Raw genomic sequence first — 18122 nt, 5'->3', positions numbered from 1 at the left:
CCACAACCGGCATATATGGAGTGCTTACTATTGGCTAACTACTGTTATAAGCATTTGCCGAATCCTAACAAAGGCCCCAAGAGTACTGTTATCCCCATTTTAAAATTGAGAAATCTGAGGCAAGGAGAAGTTAAGGAATTTGCTTAGGATCACAGGGTACTAGTGGTAAAACCAAGATTCAAACCCAAGCCTGAGCTCTTCACCATACTAAACTGCAATAGTGGAAAGAACATCCAACTTGTTATTAGAAGACCTGGATTGAAGTTCTAATTTAGCTATTCACTAGCAGTGCAACCTCAGACAAGTTCTGACAGCTTTGAAACACAATTTATTCACCTGTAAAGTGAGAGTAATAGTACAGCCTGCCCTGCCTACTTCACTAGGTAGCAGTGAAAATTAAGTGTGCAACTAATACAGCTAATTAAAATTTTATTTGTAATACTGATCCCATGGTTGCTACCTCCATACTCCCATATTTCTAATTTTGGCAACTCTATCCTGGAATTCTCAACTTGAATCACCAATATTGTAGTCTTCGGAAAAGTAAAGAGCTTAAGTCTTGCCCCTAGCAAACAACCACATACAGAAGACAAACTGTTAATTTGCAATCCCCATTCCTGTCAAGAGTGGGCATCTCCAGATGGATATTTCCATGGGAAATAGCTAGAAACATTATAGCCTACAAGTGAGATATCCCCTTAACCAAATGTTCATATTTGAAGTGTAATGTCTCTTGGTTCTAAACACAACATTCAGTTTTCTAAATATCTTAACTCAGAAGAAATGTACATTGCTGAAAGAAGCTCTGTAGCTCTGTATACCAAGTACCTCAATCATAGTATCCAAAAGGCTTAAACTAATCTAATTCTAAGACTAATCAAAAGAAACACACACATACTATTCTCGAAAATGTCATATACCACCTACAGTCTCTGTAGTCCTCTGCAGGGTCAGAACTGGAACCCTGAAACATTAATTTGCAAAAATTGCCTGCAATTTCTTTCCCAAGATAAAAGGTCCTACACCTCTTTTTCTTGCCCTCATATTGCTAGAAAAAAAAAGTTCACTACACAGAAAAAAAAGAGGATAATTTAATTCAAGTAGCTAATCAACCATAAACTGTAAGTTTTATGACTTGTTTACATGAAACTGGCAACCAATATTAATACTTCCAGCCATCTTGCGGGAACTCTGTAGTGCTAAACCTGTTTTACTTATAGACTTTTCATAACCAATTATATAACCATTCTGCTAGCTAGAGGAACAAAAGAAAGTCAAAGATTCACAGTTCAAGAGCTACTAAAAACAAAATATGACATTATGCACTAAGGAGTTTGATAAGTAAATATATCCACTAAGTACATGTGCCTACTTCCTTAATTTTAAAAAATTCTCATTATTTACAGTTTACACTGTAAGATTATTTGTATAACAAATCATTCTCATTCCAGAGTGAAATTTTTGGGGGGGTGAAGTTTACTAAGCAATTAACAAAATTCTGTGAAAATTACAAGCTTTTTCAGGTTCCATAATAAAGTTAAAAAAGCTCTGGGCACCAGATTTTTTTTAAAACCATAAGAAAACACATACACGGGCATACACACACGTGTGTGAATACTTTTATAGCAGCTTTATTTGTAGTTATCAAAAACTGGACAACCCGGGACTTCCCTGGTGGCACATTGGTTAAGAATCCGCCTGCCAATGCAGGGGACACGGGTTCGAGACCTGGTCCGTGAAGATCGCACATGCCACGGAGCAACTAAGCCCGTGCGCCACAACTACTGAGCCTACACTCTAGAGCCTGCAAGCCACAACTACTGAAGCCCGCAAGCCCTAGAGCCCGTGCTCCGCAACAAAAGAAGCCACCGCAATGAGAAGCCCGTGCGCTGCAACAAAGAGTAGCCCCCGCTCCCTGCAACTAGAGAAAGCCCACGCGCAGAAACGAAGACCCAACACAGCCAAAAATAAATAAATAAATAAATTTAAAAAAAAAAAACTTTGTTCTCTTCAAAATTTCTAGCCCTCTATCAACTCCTTCCCTTCTTATAGACATAGGTACGACATACTCAAAAACAAAAAACAAATGAACAACAAGAACAAAAAACCCTCCAATGTAGTTTTTTTTTTTTTTTTTTGGCCGTGCCACAAGGTATGCGGGATCTTGGTTTCCAGACCAGGGATCGAACCCATGCCCCCTGCAGTGGAAGCAGAGTCTTAACCACTGGACCACCAGAGACGTCCCTCCAATATACTCATTTTAAAAATTCATTAAGCTATACATTTGTTTTATGCACCCTTCTGCATGTTTTAGATCATAATTTTAAAAGACAAAATAGGTTTCATCATTAAGTGTATTCACGTATGAACAGAAGTAGCAGAAAAATTAAAAAGCTAAAGGAAGACAAACTCAGTTAATTACGTTCATTAAAATTTTGTGAGGCACTAAAAGTTTTATAACTGAAATATTACCTACATACAAAAAAGTTTATATAAGTATACAACTCAATGATTCTCATAAAGAAAACCATAAAATTACCACCCAGATCAAGATACAGAACATTAGCAACCCTACAGTCTCCCTTATGCTCACTACCAAAAATAACCATTATTCTGACTTCTGTTGCCATCTATCAGTTTTGTCTTTTTTTTAACTTTATAGAAATGGAATCACACAATTAGCACTGTTTGTGAATGGGTCTTCCATTTACACTTAATTTTTCTTCTTGAAAAGTGCATTTAGGTAAGCCTAGTAAGAAAGGTTCTCTCATGTATTATCAAATATTCAAATTTAAACCATAAATCATTCTCAAAGCAAACCATTTCTCAAGCCATAAAATATCTAAGATATTGATTTGTTTAAAGTATAGCTGGTATTCCCTCTCTCCCCAATGAGATTTCTAAAACAGAAATTTTCAGTTACTTTTAATTGGAGAAAATAGAGATCCAAATGTCTCAACAGATATTCTTTCATCAGTAAAATTTGAATTATAACCTTTAAAAACCAAGACAGAAGAAAAAAAGGGAAGGGACATCATGAAGAAATTTCAGACCATAATTCTCTTAAAATTAATTTTGATCTTCTATATATAAAAAGAGTTATCAATTAATTATAGCCAACACTGAACACAAAAATGCAAAAATCTAGTTTGCACTAAAATATGTAATTCCAACACAATTTTGATAGCACTGCAACAAAATTTTTAAATAACTAAATGCTTCTACTTTATCCTGAGATCTCCTCCTCCTGCTAATCTACATGACTGTTTCATTTTAAGAGTCCATAATCTGTGCCGTCCAACATGTAGCCATTAGCCACATGTGGCTATTTAAATTTAAATTAATTAACATTAAAATTTTTTAATTTATTGGGTTGGCCAAAAGGTTCGTTCAGTTTTTTCTGTAAGATGGCTCTAGTAGCACTTAGTTGTCTTTAACTTCATTGGAAACAATTTTGTTAGACTGTATTGTAACACCTGTCATATCAGGGTACATTAAAAAAAAAAAACTTGGGACTTCCCTGGTGGCGCAATGGTTAAGAATCCGCCTGCCAATGCAGGGGACACTGGTTCGATCCCTGGTCCGGGAAGACTCCATATGCCACAGAGCAACTAAGCCCATGTGCCACTACTACTGAAGCCCGCGCGCCCTAGAGCCCGTGCTCTGCAGCAAGAGAAGTCACCGCAATGAGAAGCCTGCACACTGCAATGAAGCGCAGCCCCAGCTCACCACAACTAAAGCCCGCGCACAGCAACGAAGACCCAACGCAGCTGAAAATACATTTATAAAAAAAAAAAACTTATCAAAATTGAATTTTTGTGTAGCTGTTTTAATATTCAAGATGGAAGAAAAAAGCAATATTTTCGGCATATTATGCTTTATTATTTCAAGAAAAGTAAAAACGCAACTGAAACGCATAAAAAGATTTGTGCAGTGTATGGAGAAGGTGCTGTGACTGATCAAATGTGTCAAAAGTGGTTTGAGAAGTTTCGTGGTGGAGATTTCTCGCTGGGCAATGCTCCATGGTCGGGTAGACCAGTTGAAGTTGATAGTGATCAAATCGAGACATTGAGAACAATAAACATTATACCACATGGGAGATAGCTGACATAGTCAAAATATCCAAATCAAGCGCTGAAAATCATTTGCACCAGCTTGGTTATGTTAATCACTTTGATGTTTGGACTCCACACAAGTTAAGCAAAAAAAACCTTCTTGACCATATTTCTGCATGCGATTCTCTACTTAAATGTGATGAAAACGTTCCGTTTTCAAAACAAATTGTGTCGGGCAAAGTGGATACTGTACAATAATGTGGAAAGGAAGAGATCGTGGGGCAAGTGAAATGAACCACCAACAACCACACCAAAGGCCGGTCTTCATCCAAAGAAGGTGATGTTGTGTATATGGTGGGATTGGAAGGGAGTCCTCTATTATGAGCTCCTCTGGAAAACCAAACGATTCCAACAAGTACTGCTCCCAATTAGACCAACTGAAAGCAGCACTCGACAAAAAGCGTCCAGAATTAGTCAACAGAAAACGCACAATCTTCCATCAGGATTAACGCAAGACTGCATGTTTCTTTGGTGACCAGGCAAAAACTGTTACTGCTTGGCTGGGAAATTCTGATTCATCCGCCGTATTCACCAGACATTGCACCTTTGGATTTCCATTTATTTGTCTTTATAAAATTCTCTTAATGGAAAAAATTTCAATTCCCTCGAAGACTGTAAAAGGCACCTGGAACAGTTCTTTGCTCAAAAATATTAAAAGTTTTGGGAAGATGGAATTATGAAGTTGTCTGAAAAATGGCAGAAGGTAGTGGACCAAAAGGGTGAATATGTTGTTCAATAAAGTTCTCGGTGAAAATGAAAAATGTCTTTTATTTTTACTTAAAAACCGAAGGCTTTTTGGCCACCCCAACAGTTCCTTGGTCAAACTAGCCAAATTTCAAGTGCTCAATATGTACTGAACAGCAGTTATCGAATGTCAGAAGGAATCAGAGAAAGTTCTATTGAACAACACAGGTTCCATACATGCTGTCTCATCTCCCACTCCTCACCCCTTATTATGCTAAAATTAACCTAAGAAAATGATGGATGACTAGTATGGATCACCAAATCCCATTGTTTCCCATCTCACTCAAATTTAATTATCACTCGTTTGGAAATCTCTTCTCCTTGGCCTCCACTATGCCTCATTAACCTAATTTTAAAAGGTTTTCTTAAAATTCAATCTTCTCCCACTCCCCTAAATGTGAGCCTCAATCTCTGGCTCTTCTAGGTTCAAGATCTCATCCAGATAAGGCCTACCTTTCTTCCTGCCTCAAGTTCTCTATCTCCAAGCTCCTGCAGGACATTTTTACTTGTATACCCTGGCCTCAATGTTAAATGTGTGAAGGGTTTCATTTTAGTCCTTTTCCAAAACCAGCTCCCCCTCCCAATTCCACATTTCTATACTATCACTATTCTCTGAGACCCAAAACCCACCAACTCTGAATCCTTGCCACTAACCTCCCATTCAAATTTGTGTATTTCCTTTAGGGTATCAACCAACAATCCTCTACCTTAATCTAGCTACCTAAATTACCACCTTGCCACCACCTTAATTCAGGTCCTTATTACCTAATTCTGAGTACAGTACAGATTCTTCACTGCTTTCTAATCTTTGCCTGCTCCCAATTATGCACACTACCACCAGACACATCTTCACCAAAACTGCCTTTGATCTCAGCCTAAAAGGGCTCAGTACAGCAAGTAAAAGAAATTTCAAGTAATTTAAGGATTTGATTAATTTATAGCACTTTACAAACTTATTTTTGAATCCTCTATTCTGTGCTAGCAAAACTAAAACTATTCCCCGAACACAGCTCTATGTGCCTCACCTATATAAAGCTGGGACTCCTCCTAGTTTCTACTATGCAATTTTAACATGTTGGCTGCTTTATATTACAAAGCAATCCATCTCAGCGCCTCTTACATAGCACCCATTTTGAACAGACCTAAGTGAACAGACCAGGAATAAGAAAGTTACAAATACACATATTGGTTTAGATTTAATATAAAAGCATCAATATTTATTGCATGCAATTCTATTCCCCCAAAATTTACTCTGCTGAATTATTTCTGTGGAAATTATCCTACCGTTGCTCAAAAGTATAAAGTGCGAGAATATCCATGAGAGACAGCACTTTTTGTAATAAGGGAAAAAAATGCCAAAAAAAAAATCCCTAGATGTCCATCAGTAAAGGACTGGATAAATAATTGTAGCGTGCCTATAAAACGTTTTAAAAAACTACAGTCCTTAAAAATGAGGTAAATCTATATTTTGTGATACAGTAAGATGTCTGTAGTACATTACTAAGAAAAAAACAAATTGTAGATAAGCACGTACAGTTTGATCCTATTAAAGGGGAATTTTAAGATCTATATATTAACTGAAAACAACTATTAATAGGGGACTAAAATTGCACTCTATTCATACAACTGAATAGCTATTAAGCTAATAGCTTTTAAGTGAAGTAAATTACATATATCAACACAGATAAATTTCAAGCTTTTCAAATAGAATATATACACTAAGGTACCACATACATTTGAAACACAATACTACTACATGTTAAATACACAGAGACATTTGTTGGAAGAATAAAAGAGCATGGGCTAAGAGAGTAAAACCACCTCTGGATAATGGAAACAGGATCTAAGATGAATGCAAAAGGGACTCCAACTATATATTTTGATTTTTAAAAACAAATATAAATACACCTTTCAGGCAAATCTTACAAGATGTCAACATCTATTAAATCTAAATCAACATCTTTTAAATTAGGTACATGGTGTTTATTAAATTATTCTCCATATTTTTCTAAATTTTGAAATATTTAAATTTTACTTTTAAAAAAAGAAAGCCAAGATTGTGGAATTTGCGAACAAAGGAATATGGTCTTTATCGACTTCTACAGGGTATTTTTTTTTTTTTGACAAGCCTATATATCTTTATTATAAGATTTTTAACTAAAAACCTCTATAAATTTATATTAGCACCTACCTTTATCACCTTGATTGCTCTTCAACTTTAATCTTATTCTTTAAAATAATAAAGGGCAGATAGTTAAAAAAAGTTCTACCCCGGAAATCTAACATTCTGAATCATATATCATCTATTTACACAAGCATTTAAGTCACTATAATACGCAATAAACAGCAAAAGCTGACAGGCTCTACCTAAACTCTATCACTTAAACTTTAAAGGATGTATTACATAGACCTTCCTAAAATATCAACAGATGAATGAGTAAATAAACTTACAGTGGCTCAACTCCCAGCTGTACATTAACACCAAAACCCCAATGAGACTCTACTGTCAAAATAAGTCATTTATCTAAGTATATTCCAGTTCAAATTACATGTACAAAATCAGTATCACATCTGAGTTGCTATAGTCCCACTTGATTTTTTTTTTTAACATCTTCGTTGGAGTATAATTGCTTTACAATGGTGTGTTAGTTTCTGCTTTATAACAAAGTGAATCAGCTATACATATACAGATATCCCCATATCTCTTCCCTCTTGCGTCTCCCTCCCTCCCACCCTCCCTATCCCACCCTCTAGGTGGTCACAAAGCACCGAGCTGATCTCCCTGTGCTATGTGGCTGCTGCCCACTGGTTACCTATTTTACATTTGGTAGTATATATAAGTCCATGCCACTCTCTCACTTCGTCCCAGCTTACCCTCCCCCCTCCCCGTGTCCTCAAGTCCATTCTCTACGTCTGCGTCTTTACTCCTGTCCTGCCCCTAGGTTCTTCATAACCTTTTTTTTTTTTTAGATTCCATATATATGTGTTAGCATATGGTATTTGTTTTTCTCTTTCACTCTGTACGACAGACTCTAGGTCCATCCACCTCACTACAAATAACTCAATTTCATTTCTTTTTATGGCTGAGTAATATTCCATTGTATATATGTGCCACATCTTCTTTACCCATTCATCTATCGTTGGACATTTAGGTTGCTTCCACGCCCTGGCTATTGTAAATAGAGCTGCAATGAAAACTGTGGTACATGACTCTTTTTGAATTATGGTTTTCTCAGGGTATATGCCCAGTAGTGGGATTGCTGGGTTGTATGGTAGTTCTATTTTTAGTTTTTTAAGGAACCTCCATACTGTTCTCCATCCACTTGATATTTTTAAACACACACACACACACACACACAACATACACAGCTACAGTTCTTGCTCCACATGGCAAGTCCATATGGCATGTCAGCAAGCAAACTGGGAATTCAGGCCAAGTCCTGTGTTTACAGTTCATAGAATCTGATTTTTCTTTTTAAGGTTTCATAATTCTCCAACAACTCATTAGGAAGAGAAAAGTTAGATGGAGGTCTTGTGTTTAACTGTGACCAAAGCCCACACTGTCTCAGTCATAGTGGAAATCACAATAAGAAAGTTCAAATCAGCTTGCCTGCCCCATTTTCCCATACCACCTCCTACAGCTGCCACTCTGCTTAGGAACTGGAGTCAGTTAAGGAACCACTTTCTTCCTCTATTTTTTTTGGGGGGGGCACACCCCACAGCATGCAGAACTTCCCCAACCAGGGAGCGAACCCGCACCCCCTGCAGTGGAAGTGCGGAATCTTAACCACTGGACCCCCAGGGAAGACCACAACCCACTTTCTCAATGGTGACTATGACTTAAACCTTCATAAGCCAGCCAATGAAAACTAAGGACAGGGACTTCCCTGGTAGTGCAGTGGTTAAGAATCCACCTACCAATGCAAGGGACACAGGTTCGATCCCTGGTCTGGGAAGATCCCACATGCCACAGAGCAACTACGCCTGTGCACAACAACTACTGAGCCTGAGCTCTAGAGCCCATGAGCCACAACTACTGAAGCCCGTGCACTCTAGCGACCGTGCTCCGCAACAAGAGAAGCCAGAGCAATGAGAAGCCCACGCACTGCAATGAAGAGTAGCCCCCTCTCGCCGCAACTAGAGAAAGCCTGCGCGCAGCAATGAAGACCCAACACAGCCAAAAAAAAGAAAACAAAGGATATTAAAATGTACTTTAAAATAGCAGCTTTTTCCTAATTATAAGAGTAATACATGTTCATTACAGAAAATTGGGAAACTACAGAAGAATATGAAGCAGAAAATGGTCACTATCCCAGTCAGAAATTAATCACTGTTAATATTTCCATTCTTGTATTTACAGGGTCTCTCTTATGTATAAGAGTATATTAGTTCACTTACTAAACATGATTTTAAGTTCAGCAGATCAAAGAGGAAATAAAATACTAGCTTCTTCAGAAGACTAACTTTTTTTTTCAGTGTTTTCAGAGTAAACCAAAGCCACGTGTACAGGGAACTGGAGAGAATAAGACAAGTGAGAGAAATCATACTTGCTCCTTTTCATTCACCCTATGGCAAACCATGAAGTCCATGTTTCAAGAACCACTATATACCCAAAGACTAACTAATGAGTATATTTCCTTTTTAAATAGCAAACTACTATATAAATAAATATACACATACATATATACACACACACAGTCTTGCCAGTAGGAGGGACACACACGGTGAAAAGAATTACATCAAGACTAATTTTTTGGGCTTCCCTGGTGGCGCAGTGGTTAAGAATCCTCCTGCCAATGCAGGGGACACGGGTTCGAGCCCTGGCCTGGGAAGATCCCACATGCCACGGAGCAACTAAGCCCGTGCGCCACAACTACTGAGTTTGTGCTCTAGAGCCCGCGAGCCACAACTACTGAAGCCCGTGCGCCTAGAGCCAGTGCTCCGCAACAAGAGAAGCCACCGCAATGAGAAGCCCGCGCACCGCAAGGAAGAGTAGCCCCTGCTCGCCGCAACTAGAGAAAGCCTGCGTGCAGCAACGCAGCCAAAAATAAATAAAATAAAAAATAAAATTAAAAAAAGACTAATTTTTTTGTCACCATGAATCTATCCTTAAGAGAAAGTAAGAGGATATCTGAAAGGCTGATGTAAAATTAATGACCTCTCCCACAAAAACATTTTCTGTGCACATCAGATGAACGAAAAATCTAACTACAGAAAATGACGTATTGGTTTTACAATGCTATAACTTATTTACACATGTAAATATATATGTACGAGTTCAAACAGTTAGTCCATAAATATTGATAGCTTACTTTGTACCAGGCAGTATATTAAGTGCTGAGGAGTGAAGGAGAATAGCCATCAGTACCTACTTCTGCAGGGATTACAGTCTACCTCTTTAAATATGATGTCAAACACTAGGCATGTGGCCTCAAAGGAGTCACAACATCCCTGATTAAACGATGCTTTCAAATCCTTATGAGGATCTAAGAAAATGTATGTGACAGCACCTTATAAATCATGCCACCTAAGGTAAAAAGGGATACCTGGCCCTTTTCCTAAAATACTGTATATAGCAATCCCCTTCAATATAAATTATCTTTTAACTGGCAAAAAAAATTTCTTTTAACTAGCAAAAAATAATCACCCAGGTTGCTCTTTTCACAATCTCTAAGATTTCAATATTATCTTTCTCTGATATCGACCCATGTAAAATAACTGAAATTAAATTCCCCATGATGGGAAGTGAGAGGGAGACTCGTTTTTGTACTGAAAAAAACACCATTTCCTGATTTCATAACTTACAGGGGGGAGGAAAGGGGCAAATCAAAAGTAACTTATTCAAACCTAAGGAAAAAAGTTACCTTTTAATCTAAGATTCATCAGGGAAAGTTTCAGCCCAAGAAAGCATTTTTTAAAAGTTATTGACTCAGGCTCTTCCAAATGGAGTTAGAGTGAAAGGTTAATTGTGGTATTTTGCAAGCAAAGGAAAGCAAGTACGGAGCAATTTTTTCAGTCTCCAAGACCTAAGCTCTTAGAAAACAAAAATGTTACAACCAAACTGCTTTTCATAAAGCACAGACTTTTAAAAATATACTCTACACAATATCAGTTCTTCATATCTAAGAGAAATAAACAAATTATTTAGACTGTTTCCTATCCTATGATTTGCCCTTTTCAAATTCAGCCACGTCAACAATGACAAAAGGTATCAAACTGATGCTTTATGAGCAAGGTTTATGTTTGCGCTTATTGCGGATGTGACTCTGAACAGCATGGGACACTTTAAAGACTATCATAATCCAACTAGGCTGGACCATCTGCACAATTAGTGGAAAGGCCCAAACACAGTCAACCATAAAAGCCCAACATTAAACCTGAAGCGTCGAAAGCAGTTATGTCCAAAGTAGAGTACAGTACACTTCAAGGAGTACCCAAGATGCTCCACTGGGGTAAAGAAGAAAGATATTTGAACTTTATTTTTAATTCTCATCCTTGTTAATATTTTTGTTTATATTTTATAAGGTATTTTTAATTCTCATCCTTGCTAATTTTTTGTTTATATTTTATAAAGTACACAATAACCAGTTACTATACATATTATTTGTAAATTAAATACTTAAGGATTGAACATTAATGCTCAAAATTTTTTAGTGTTGGGATGAGCAATCAAAAAGTTTAGAGACCACTGGTCTAAAGTAGTCCCTATCACTGCACTTTCATTTTTACCTGCCCCTTCCACAGTTAAGCGGTAGAGGCTAAGATCTCATGCTGAAAAAAGAACAAACGAAAACTATTCCCAAACTATTTTAAACTCCCACCAACAAGCTAAAAGGTAGTAAATCACTAGCAAGAATATACGGAATTACACAGGGAGCTCAGGTCGGTGCTCTGTGTCAACCTAGATGGGTGCGATGGGAGGCTGGAAGGGAGGTCCAAGAGAAAGGGGATATATGCATACATATAGCTGATTCACTTTATTGTACAGCAGAAACTAACACAATATTGTAAAGCAATTTTACCCCAATTAAAAAAAAAAAAGAAAAAGAAAAAAGAATACATGGAATTGGACACTGATATTCTGTTGCTGAGACTTTAAAATAGCATCCTATGTAGAGGGCGCCCTGAGTATATTCAAAGTTAAAAAGCAAAACCCGGGGCTTCCCTGGTGGCTCAGTGGTTAAGAATCCGCCTGCCAATGCAGGAGACACGGGTTCAAGCCCTGGTCCGGGAAGATCCCACATGCCTCAGAGCAACTAAGCCCGTGCGCCACAACTACTGAGCCTGCGCTCTACAGCCTGCAGGCCACAACTACTGAGCCCGTGCTCTACAGCCTGCAGGCCACAACTACTGAGCCCGCGTGCCACAACTACTGAAGCCTGTGCGCCTAGAGCCTGTGCTCCACAACAAGAGAAGCCACTGCAGTGAGAAGCCCGTGCACCGCAATGAAGAGTAGCCCCCGCTCGCCCCAACTAGAGGAAGCCTGCGTGCAGCAACGAAGACCCAACGCAGCCAAAAATAAAAAAAAAAAAAAAAAAAAAAAAAAAAAAAAAAAAAAAACCCTTTGCCAGGTAAGCCCACTTTTAGGAATTTAGCCTAAGAAAACAATAGCACATGTATTTTAAAAGTCCAAACAAGGGAATTCCCTGGCAGTACAGTGGTTAGGGCTCCATGCTTCCACTGCAGGGAGCACAGGTTTGATCCCTGGTCGGGGAAGCAAAATCCCGCAAGACACACAGTGCAGCAAAAAAAAAAAAAAAGAAAGAAAAAATACATTTTATGTTGCAACTCAATACACACATATCAACGTATAAAACAACAAAAGTTTCCCAAATCAATAATTATTTTTACCATTTTTGATGTGCTGATATTTTCTATTTTTTAGAAATCACATTGATTTCATTACCCTATGACGTTGCCAGCTGCCATTTAGAAAACACAGCCCTAAAACTTTACACGGAATGTACTAAACTCCTTGACCCTTCCACTTTCCACCACCGTTCTAACATAACAAAATGTCTACTCCAAGTGCAAACCTGGGCACAAATGTAAGACTCCCAGATCCCTCTGAAGTTTCTCGAAACACTGTGACCATTCCTATTGGCAGACTGGTACAAGTGCTTGCTAAAAGGTTTCTCCAGGCAGAGTACAGACATTCTGTTGTTGCTTTACCAGTGATATTAGTAAATTCTGCACTTGACAGCAGATACCAGATTTTACCACTGCTCCACAAGCCAACTCTTCCAGGAAAATAGGATTCTAATACAATAGGACTCCATTATCATCCCCTTATATTTTTAGATTGCTTTTCATATACACCACTCCATTTGATCCTCACTGACAGGCTGATATAAATAGAGAAGTTGCTCTTCTTCCTTTTACTAATGAGGGAACTGAAGCTCAGAAGGGTTATGTGGTTTGCCAGAAACAATACAGCTAATGAGAAGCACAACCCAGGCTTGAACCCAGGACTTACTGGTCATCCAATGCCATGTTACAATAGTTTTCACTTTGAACATCTGATACAAATATGAATTTAAAAGGTATGTTAAGGTTCTAGGCGCAAAAGTGAAGATAAAAGCATGAAATTAAAATTAAAAATAACAATGAATATTAACAATTTTGGTAGCCTCTAAAATTATTATGAATCCTAGTTCAATTGGATATGTATTTAATCTCATGCTTTGTCTTAAGTTTCACTGATTATAAAATTACATATAAATTCACCACAGAAAATTACAAAATTGGGTGGTCTGTAAGAAACAACTGACCACATAAATTACACAAACTTCCCCCGAACCATTCTTAATCTTGTGGCTTCACACTAAATTATGAAGTTCCCTATGTGAAATCCATTTTGATTTCAACACTAAGTTAATTACAACAGCATAAGCATGTTGTTTCCGCATAATACTTGCAACATGCGCTCAATTTCCAGAGCACTTTTGGACGATGTCTAAAATCCGTAAGTCAAAAGCAGAATTCAAAACAGAACATTCTTTTTTCAGTTTTTTTTTTTAATTAAAAGGTTCATCTACCTATATGAGATTAATACAAAGTAACAATTAGAAATTATTAAAGATTTCCAAATTCAGGCTGGAGAAACTACTTGAGGTCAACAAGTACAGGCCTTTAATTGCAGATTGATAAGAAAACTGAGGTCCAGAGAAGTGACATTCCTAACAGCAGTCACAGAGTCAAATTAATGACACAATCTCTGCCAATCTACAGCTTCCCATTATTCTAAATATCTCTGCATCTAACAAAATGTGCTTTAAAAAAAAACACTAATACCTAAAAAAATTAAGAAACACATACACACACACACACACACACACACACACAAATTAAGGCACATTAAGACCCAAAAACTAGAGGACAGGATAGTGTGCAATGGCAGTCTTCAGAAAACAGAATCTCTTGATGGGATCTCAAAGTTCCAAACCACAAGGACTAAAAAACTGACTCTTTAATCCAATGCAAATGATCAAGTAACTTTTAATAACAAACGTTGTTATTAACCACCAAAACTGTTCTTTTTTCCATCTCAATACTATTCATTTACTCGACAAATATCTGAGAGCACAGCATACGCTGGGAACTATGCTAGCTACTGTAGACACCAAAGAACAAAACAAACATGGCCTCTGGCTCTTGTAGTGGACAACCAGGTGTACTTCTCTAACAATACAACACTATGATTTAACAGGATATTTAGCAAACTCCTTCACTGCTCTATACAACTGTAACATTTTCTTCCAACTCTTCCAAACTTATAACAAACCTCACCACACCCCCTCTGCAATATGACTACTTCCTTTGGTAACTCAGCACTCCACTTTACCACAGAAGGTGTTAACCAAAACTGCAACAGATTTTAAAACTGACTTTACCAGTCCTCAGGGCCTCAGGCATATTTCAAGAACCTTTCACAATCCACAGTAAACCTTCCTGGTTCACAACCCTTGTCTCAAACGACTGCTAATTCACCTGCCCTACCCACACGTTACTAGAAACTGAATCAGATGGTGTAGGAGCAATCATGATGCTGGGAAGCACCTTCAGTGGAGCTCTTTGTGGGCCAGAAGCAGACTTACTGCCTCTCCCTCTCTGCTTCTTTCCTCTGGATTCCTCGTTGTATCTCTGGATATACCTCCAGTCAAGCAGCCTCTAATTTTATCAAGTGTGTTCCTCAGAACCTGCACAAATAATTTTTGGCAACAAATCTGTTTCCCCTACATAAATCCATTATATTTTAAGAGATGCTCAATTTTCAGTTTTGTCTCTCAGGCTTCCCCCTCCTCCATACCTCTGAAATTGTATAAACAATTAAAAACACTCTCAGGAGTCGTAATTAGTGGAAATCTTTTGGAATACCAAAAGTGATCTAAAGCAGAAGTTCACAGACCTGGCTGACCAGAATCACTCAGGGAGTTTTGTAAGGATGGATTCCTAGGCCCCACCCTCAGAGATTTTAATTCACCAGGTCCTGCGTGAGGCCCAGGAATCAGCATTTCAGGCAGTCCATATTATTTCCGACAACTGGTATTTAATTAGGTAAGGACTGAACTAAAAAAACCTGGCCTACAAGCTGGGAAAACCTCGGTTCTCCTATGGCTTGCCATTAACTAACTACAAGTGGGCCTGCACCAGTGTGCTGGTCACTCGAACAGCTCAGGGCCACCTGAAAATGAGGAAAGTAATTAGAGCTGAAAGAAGCCTTTATAGGGAGCCAATCTAAAATTCTAGAACCCTCCAAACTTAGTTAAATGTCACATACTGTACTGGGTTTACTCAAAACAGTGTCATTCTCTAAGCTCTTCTACCCACCCAAGTCACAGGCCTTGGAAAAGAAGACTTTCTGCTTGCCACCAACACACCTTACCTTAGTTGGTCTCTGAGCAAAAAACAACACGCGTCTTGTCTCTTGCCCTACTGAAACAGCCTTGGATCTGAAAGGGGAAGGTCCCCAACACCTCTTCATGTACAAGTCACGACTACTTTACATTAAAAAAAAATCATCTCATCTAATTCAACCCAGGCCTCGATGGCATTGTTGTGGACATTATGAGAAACGAAGGTGAAGCTCAACTGGAAGAGCATGTCAACTTTTTTTCCCTCGTCGTGAAAAAATAGATACTGTCAGATAAAGTGTATGTCAAGATACTAAAACGGTTAAGAATTTAGGCCTCAGTCTGGAGACGACACCTGACCATCATTACCCAACAGTAGTTAATGTGCAAAACTCACAGGTGAGACTATCAGACCCCCGAGGAGTTTATTAAAACGGCCATAAAAGTTACCCCACTATTTTGAAGGAAGTTTTCCAGCCCAAAGTACAACCAACAATATTATCTTAGGGGTCCTAAGCAGCAGGATTCAATACATTTAGTGGCACGATTTTCATCTGAGAAATTACTCTGCAATCTTTCGTAGAGCTGTTTGACCAGTGTTGCTGAGCTCTCTCAACCGCCTCCGAACCATCCTTCCCACCCAAGCACTACCAGGTCAGGGTGATGCCCTGCTGCACAGTAAGGCGGCCACTCCTCCTTCCCACAAGTCCCGGGCCCGCTCCGCTCGCCCCGGGGGCGCCGTGGCCCCCGACCTCCGGCCTCTCGCCATGGAGGACTCCCACAGACCCGGTCGGGGCGAGGGGCGCACACTCACCTCCCGGGGGTCCGCGGACATTTCCCCGGACGCTGCGAGGTAGCGCCTCACACCCCTAGCCCCGTGGGCCCTTCCCCACCAAGTTCGGGAAGGCCGCCCGGGATGGACCCCGCCTCCTCCGCGCCGCGCCGGGCCGCTGAGCTCCCGCTCCCCGCGCCTCCCTCTGGCGGCCGCGGCCGCCGCCCGGGTCACCCTCCCCGGGCCACGCACGCCGTCCCCAGCCCCCCGCGGGCCGCCGCCGCCTCCTCAGAGGGTGACAGCCGCCGCGCCCGAGCCGAGGCCCGCCCCTCCTCCAGCTCCTCCTCACCCCCGGAGGAGACGGGGCGGGGGTGGGGGGGCCTTCCTTACCGGGCGGCAGGACATGGCGAGGCCCGTCACGGCACGGCCTCCTCCGCCACCCCACAAGGCTCCCAGCCAGGGCCGGCGGGGGGCAGGGCCTGGGCCGCTGGAGCGTCTCGACCGGCTGCTCCTCCGCCACCGCCGCTGCCGCCGCCTTCTCACAACCACAACAACATGGCGGCGGCGGCCACACAGAGCACGCTCCCGAGACACAGCCGGGCCGCGAGCGGGAGCGCGCGCGCACGCTCGGGCTCTCAGCCGGCGGTCAGGGGAAAAGGGGGCGGGCCGTCGCGGGGGAGGGGGCGTGGTCTGGGCCGATTACCACGCCCCCGGGGTGAGCGGGGTTGCTGATGAGCCGAGCGCCCCGGGCGAGCGAGGGGCTGGCTGGGAAGCGCAGCTGGAGAAGGAGAGAGAAACGGGTGGGTAATGGGCGAAGAAGAAAAACAAAGGTGGTCCCACAGACTTTTGGGAGGCATCTTTTCCTAGCTCTATAGCCCTGGGCAAGACAACGCTAGAACAATAGTTGTATCTTTCACCTGTAATTGTGCTGAGGATAAAACTAATTTAATGTAATGCAAGTAAGAATAGTGTGCTCAAGGTTCTACTCAATACAATTTCAGACTGCTTGCACCAAAGCACAGCTGGAAGGAGTGAGTTTTCAAACAAGCAAAAAAAACCCTTGTAACTCACACACAATAGCCTGTAGAAGAATTCTACACACCAGGACTGAATTAACCTCAGGCCCTAACAGATTCACCTCCTCAGAGTTATGTTTTAACGTTATACCTTTGACTTTCCTGGAAAATGGCTGCGAGAACCAGTCAAATGAAATCTATCCTTGCATTTGTTGTATTGTTTTTTCCACAGCACTCTGTGCAATTATTTACCTGTTTTTCGTGTTTGTTGTCTTTTTATCCCATTCTGAAGTAAAAGCTACTTGAAGATAAAGATCTTCTTTGTTTGGTTCATCACTTTACCCCCAGCACCTAGAACTGCTCATGACAAGCAGTGGGAAATTTCTTGATTAACTAATAGCTAATATTTATACAACTTATCTAATTGAATCTTCACAGCTTGAATAAGTAGATACTGTTATTATCACCATTTTACAGATGAAGAAACTGCAGCCCAGGATAAGCTGCACTAAAAGTTTTTTAAAAATCAAACCCAGGGGCTTCCCTGGTGGCGCAGTAGTTAAGAATCCACCTGCCAATGCAGGGGACATGGGTTGGATCCCTGGTCCAGGAAGATCCCACA

General features: G+C 40.3%; 1 protein-coding gene across 12 annotated transcripts in view; it reads right to left on the bottom strand.

Annotated features, from left to right (window-relative positions):
• The window catches only part of MTMR3 (myotubularin related protein 3), a 133527-nt gene extending 116468 nt beyond the window's left edge, over positions 1–17059 (bottom strand). For 11 of the 12 annotated variants that reach the window (XM_061170237.1, XM_061170236.1, XM_061170240.1 and 8 more), the window contains exon 1: positions 16875–17059. The gene's annotated coding sequence lies outside the window, so the exon portion shown is untranslated. Of the gene's footprint in view, positions 1–16526; positions 16568–16874 lie in introns of those variants that run through there. The other variant, XM_061170238.1, reaches the window with a different exon arrangement.
• Between the last annotated feature and the right edge of the window lie 1063 nt (positions 17060–18122).

The sequence above is a fragment of the Eubalaena glacialis genome, chromosome 15, assembly GCF_028564815.1.
Source record: "Eubalaena glacialis isolate mEubGla1 chromosome 15, mEubGla1.1.hap2.+ XY, whole genome shotgun sequence".
Classification (NCBI taxonomy): domain Eukaryota; kingdom Metazoa; phylum Chordata; class Mammalia; order Artiodactyla; family Balaenidae; genus Eubalaena; species Eubalaena glacialis.
The sequence above is the reverse complement of the archived record's forward strand: the minus strand, read 5'-3'. Positions and strand labels throughout refer to the sequence as shown.